The sequence below is a fragment of the Vespa velutina genome, chromosome 6 (assembly GCF_912470025.1).
Source record: "Vespa velutina chromosome 6, iVesVel2.1, whole genome shotgun sequence".
NCBI classification, from domain to species: Eukaryota; Metazoa; Arthropoda; class Insecta; order Hymenoptera; family Vespidae; genus Vespa; species Vespa velutina.
Genome location: NC_062193.1, coordinates 425,001 through 431,053, shown reverse-complemented (window position 1 = coordinate 431,053; position 6,053 = coordinate 425,001). Strand labels below are relative to the sequence as shown.

Here is a 6,053-nt window from a genome sequence, read left to right as displayed (position 1 = left end):
TCAATTCATCTCAATCTCCTTCTCATCGTTTAGATTTTTAAAAGTCATTAATCTTTCTTGCCTTTTTTTTTCTTTTTTTTTTTTTTAACAATAACGAACAAATTCATTCGCGCAAAACAGGATTCACTAATAATAAGATATTATTATAAATACATAGAAAATTTTATATCTCATTTAATCGTAAATTGTACGTAATTTTGTTTATTACTGATTATAATTCGATGTTTCGACGATCGATTCATTCGAATGATAGAAGGAATACGTATTAAATATGTAAGCGCATGATATTTCGGTCAATATTTTTTTTTTTTATTTGACTCGTAATTTTTCTTTTCTTTTTTTTTTTTTTTTTAAAGTAGATTCCAATATAAAATAGTGCTCGCTAAATAATTAAAATATTGCTACGCTAAACAATGAGATACGTTCGTACGATACTTTTATTTTCTGTTTCTCGTTAGTATTATTTGTATACTATCTGCTTAAATTATCACCTGATAAACTCATATACTCGTTCAACTGCATTTTTCTTTCTTTTTTTTTTTGTTCTTTTCTATATTTTTTCCTTGGCCATTTTTTTTTTATAAAAGAAATCTTTAACCAACGATGAAATATTGTATTTAAGAAGCATTTGTTGTATATCTTTCTCTTTTTTCTTTTTTTTTTTTTCTGTTAGTTCTGACGAACAAAGAACGTTATTTTTAATTAATGTTTAAGCCTAATTAAGTTATACGTCTTGTACAAATTTTCTTAATGCATTGAAATTCAGGAAAACGCAACAATTTTTTACTTATTACGAGATTATCCAATTTTTGATTTGCCCCTGTAACAATGTGAATATTCAACGATCATGTAATCACGGTTGCATTGGTTGAAGGCGCAATTGTTTTATTTAAGTTTCTTAATTTGTTTCAAGGAATTAAAAAAAAAAATCTATAATTTGACAACGAGAAATTAAAAAATATAAAATACATACATACATACGTACAATATTTACAAGTGAAAAATTATTTGCAATTAAATTATTACGCTTTACTTAGAATTCAAATTTTGTACCATTTTCAGTGCAATATTCTTTAAAAATGCCAAATGGAATATTCACGTACATAGTTATTTTAATACTTTAAATTATTCGTGCAATGAAAAAAAAAGAAAAAAAGAAAAAGAATCAAATTGCTTTTTGCTTGCCGAATAATAAAATATTTCACGCAATTCGTATCCTCGGGAATAAGGTTATCGTTAGATTTTAAAAAGATGGGAAAATAAAATGGTTGGAATTCGATTGTGAGAAGGAAAACATTTCCTTTTTTTTTTTTTTTTTTATCACGAAATCTCACATGCGAATTTATTTGTATGTGTGGTGTATTAAACGATTTTACGAACGTTACGTAGCAACGTTCAAATTCGATGGTGGATTGTTAATTTGCTCGTTTTTGTCGCTCACCGTGTGACCAATCCGATCGATAAAGAGAGAGAGAGAGAGAGAGAGAGAGAGAGAGAGAAAGAAAGAGAGAAAGCTCAGCTTTTAACCAGAAACATAAAATCATGTATTTTACGAGCTTTTCTCTTTCTCAAATTTTGCTCTCTCTCTCTTTCTTTCTTCATCGAAATCACCCTCAAGCGACTACTTGTAACAATAACTTTTATTCGTACCAATGCGTTATCATCATCTCTGATGTATATATATTAGAGAATTCCAAAAATTTGATAAAGCATTTGAATTACGCGCGTCATAAAAAGTAAATGGCCTTGGTAACAATTTTATCGATTCGATTTTAGTTATTGATCGTTCTTCCTTTCTTTGATAACTCAAAGAATTCCTGACGTATATTTTATTTCCCTCTTTTCTTTTTTCCTTTTTCTTTTTCATTTCTTTATTTTCATTTATCGAATCCTCAGGTTCTTATCATTATCATAATATTTTTAAATTAAATATAATATAAAGATAAATTATAAAAAGATTTAAAATGAATCGATCTATTCACTAATACCGTGGAATAATATATACAAAATTTTACAATAAACTATTCGTATAAATTTAACCTTGAATGTGAAGAACGAATTGTAAGGAGGATCTCGAAGTTATTTTCAAGGTTACCAACGATAGATTGAGGTTGGATCAAATGAGATTGAGCAATAATTAAAGCATGGTTCGTCGAGTCTAAGGGCTTGGAGAAGATTAGTCTATTCGATTAGTCACGAAGGAAGTTTCTCGTCACGACATACTGTAAATGCAAGTATACCGTATTATATAATCGTTTCACCGATTCAATGCTCTTTCGTATCGTTGAACTTCTTTTAACGAAATTGAAACATAACCTACGATTTACGTGCATGATCATGCTTAATCATTACTTAATCACAAATTATATCCGATAATTACGAATTTATTTTTAATTTAAACATATAAAAAAATTACTTACGAAAAAGAGCAACGCATGCATGGTCAAATTTTTCGTAAAACAAAAAAAAAAGGAAAAAAAAAATAGAAAAACAAAAAAAAGAAAATGAACGTTACATTGGTTATACCAACTACAGTGTCTAATAACAGTTCATCAACGATACCTGATCAAGGATTAAATTCAGTTGTATCAATGTTGGTACTATCATCAACTATCAATTAAATTTCCATTGAAATGATCGGTTATTTGATTCACGGAGCTGAATCAAATGTATGCATAACCTTAAATGTCATGAAAAATTTGTTTTGAAAATGGCCGATCCTTTTCTATTTGATAAATCAACCGACGATAAAGATCTTCGAGAGTTATTATTATTTTACCATACGGAACTATTTTAAATTTTGCTTAAAATTATCGTCATTGTAAACCTGTTAATATATAAATATATAATAATAATCATTTATATATAATATATAAATATAAGATTAACATAATCCCGTTACTACATAAATATATAATTTATAATAAAAATGTATATATATATATATATTTATATAACGTACAAATATAATTATAACGTAATTATATTATTATCAAATAATTTAAGTTCGATAAATTTCTGCCTCCTTTTTTTTTTTTTTTTATATATTTTAATATTTACAGAGATTCGGGCATAACCAGTGCCCTCTAGGATGTATAGAATTGATCTTTTTTTTTTAATTTACTATTATCGATCGAGTAATCGAAGCTACTGTTTACTTATTTAAAATGTAAATGAATATTTAATATATTAATTAATATCAAAGATGAAGATTATTTATCGAAAATATTATATCGAACGTTTTATTATTATTGTTTCCATTTGTTATCCATGATAACAAATAGAATAATCTTATTGTTAAAATATAATATTCATCGTATTTTTCATTTTTATGCGATTCTAAATGTTATTTATTATCGTACAACAATAATTGAATCATTAGATACTTTGATGATTTCAATGTTAATATTTTATAGAAGAAACTTTTGAAAAGATAATTTGAACCAATGAACATTACAATGAATCAATGGAGCGTTAAATTGAGGTTAAAATAGCACGAGAATAATCAAACGTATTCGTAGTTTCTTCGTATAGAGTTTAAAAGACCTACTAACATTTCACGAACGTTGAAAAATAAATGCAAGGGTGTGCCTTTGATTCTAGGGCGATTTCCTTCGTGAATACTTTTCGATCGTTCCGTGAGAAACTCGATCGTAACGCCGATCGATCTCACGTGACATTTTTGCGAACTTGACCCCGGCTAGTTCTGAAACTACACGAACTATGCGATCGTAACTAGGGCTCAAAGTATTCGAGTAATTTAATATTCAGGTATATTATATATACATAAATTTTGCAATTTATTAGTCAACATGTAACGGTGTATATACGTAATTGTATGTAATTGTAAAAGTATGTCGTAATGACTCTATATGTAAGATCGAAAGAAAAAGATAACCTCAATTTTTTCAATGTACTTAAATGCTCAAACAGATATATATCATAATCAATGGAATAGAAAAGAATGTATTATTATCTTATAAATTGAACTATCAAATTGTAATTATTTGGATAGAAAGTAATTTTACAATAATTCGATACGTTTAATCGATCTAATGAATGAATACAGTTTGTTTGATAAGTAAGAGTGTTGTTCGGTCGGTAAGGTAGATCAGGAAACATAAGAAAGATATACCTGTGACAGTTACGAGGCGCACGGTCGACCTCAGTGGAACACGGAAAAAGTTCATACTTCGGTCATACTTTGTCCAGTGCGCAAACTCGACCGGTCGTTCGACTCGGTGGTCGTTCTTTCTTCTCTTTCTCTTTTTCCTTTCTCTCTTTCTCCTCTCTCTCTCTCTCTCTCTCTCTCTCTCCCTCCTCAACTTTAACCCCACCAAACGACCAACTTAACCGGGGATCAGTACTGGCATCTTCCAAAACGGGAACCCTACGATCTACGATCGAACTTATACTTTTCGAACATTTTTAAAATTATTATAAAACGAATCCAATCATTTTTTAACATTTCTCAACGCACAATCGAAGAGAAAAAAGTAATCCGATTTATGTGTGACTTGTTAAAAAAAAAAAAAAAAAAAAAAAAAAAAAAAAAAAAAAAAAAAAAAAAGAAAAAAGAAAAGAAAAGCAAAATTAGCATCTATAACATTATGTTCGTATTTCTTACGCGTACTTTGTTAAGTTACGTTAATCGTTAAAAAACAGATAGTTCTAAATATAATAATTCTTATGATTAATATTATTTGTCAGACATGATTGTTGGATAAATAAGAAAAATGAAAGATAGAAAGAAACGAGACAGGAGACAGTTTGCCTTTTCTCGTTAAATAAATAAATAACAGAGGACGGTGGGAACGAGGATGACGTGTACGTACCTGTCCACGATATCATCCCTCTCGCTTTCTCTGAGATTGGGCGATGCCGTCCGTTGTTGGCGCCGTGTTTTTCTGTCTCACTCTTTCGCTCGTACTTCCCCTTAGCAAGCCTTGCGCCACCTGGCCGACGAAAGGTCTGGGAATCTCTCTCGCTGGGTTGCGACTCCCCACCAATGGAGCATCGGGTTACCCCCACTCCTATGCCCAAGCGTAGTATCGGGTATGACTGTGGTGGGGGGTTATGGTAGCAGAGGGACGCGCGGGTAGGACGGCAGTCCTTCGACGGATGCCTCGTCGTAGAGAAGTTTCGCTTCTCTTTCTGTTATCCTCGCGAGATATTACAAGAGGAAACAAGGACGATCGTGTTCTTAGCATTTTACCACATCTTGTGCTTCTTATTCGAACCTTATCCGTGTGTGTGTGTGTCTGTGTTATTGTCTCTCTTTCTTTCTCTTTCTTTAAGTATCATTACTATTTTTTCTTTTTCTTTCTCTGTCTTTTTCTCTCTCTCTCTCTCTCTCTCTCTTTCTCTCTTTCTCCCCCTTCTCATGTCCTTGTCTTTCTCGTGCGAACGACCTACCACCCCTATGCAGCTGAAGCTCTCGGTTTAGGTTAGAGCAAACCTAACTACTCGTTGTCAACGCCGCGTGCTCCGAAACCGGCTGTTAGTTCATTTTTACCTGTGATTATCTTTTACTATTCTCTTTCCTTATTTCTTTCTTGCTTTCTTTCTTTTTTAAGTGTATTTTATCTTTCTCTCTCTCTCTCTCTCTATTTTATTCTTCTATTTCCTTCTTTTTCTCTTCTTTCTCTCTCTCTCTCTCTCTCTCTCCTCTCTTTCTCTTTCCTGTGAACAAAGATCTCGAGGAAGGAGATTCAAGCAGATTCAAGTTCGAGGATCTTTCGTGGCTCCGTGAGAGATCGTCGAGAGGAGAACAGCCAGTCATCTTTTTTTCTTCGCTTCTTGACCTTCCTTGTCCTTACTGGATAACGCCGATAACTGCTCCTGATATTTTCACGAAGAAAAAGAACGTTTTTCTTCGTTGGACAATATGATTTAATGGCTTTCGGTAAGTGTTCCTTCTTTCCTTATCTTTGACGAACGATCGAAAAGATCTTTACTTTACTTTACTTTTCTTTTCTTTTTTTTTTTTTTTTCACTTTCCATCGTTTCATTTTATTTATTTATTTATTTATTTATTTATTTTTTTTATCTTC

At 31.1% G+C, this 6,053-nt stretch overlaps 1 protein-coding gene and 1 long non-coding RNA gene across 3 annotated transcripts in view; one reads left to right on the top strand and one right to left on the bottom strand.

The window, feature by feature from the left end:
- The window catches only part of LOC124949944, a 30,503-nt gene extending 25,170 nt beyond the window's left edge, over window positions 1-5,333 (bottom strand). For both annotated transcript variants that reach the window (XR_007101213.1, XR_007101212.1), the window contains exon 1: window positions 4,836-5,333. This is a non-coding gene — a long non-coding RNA (uncharacterized LOC124949944). The remainder of the gene's footprint in view (window positions 1-4,835) is intronic.
- Window positions 4,579-6,053, top strand: part of LOC124949930 (alpha-mannosidase 2) — a 182,207-nt gene continuing 180,732 nt past the window's right edge. Inside the window, exon 1 of the mRNA XM_047495827.1 lies at window positions 4,579-5,905. The gene's annotated coding sequence lies outside the window, so the exon portion shown is untranslated. The remainder of the gene's footprint in view (window positions 5,906-6,053) is intronic.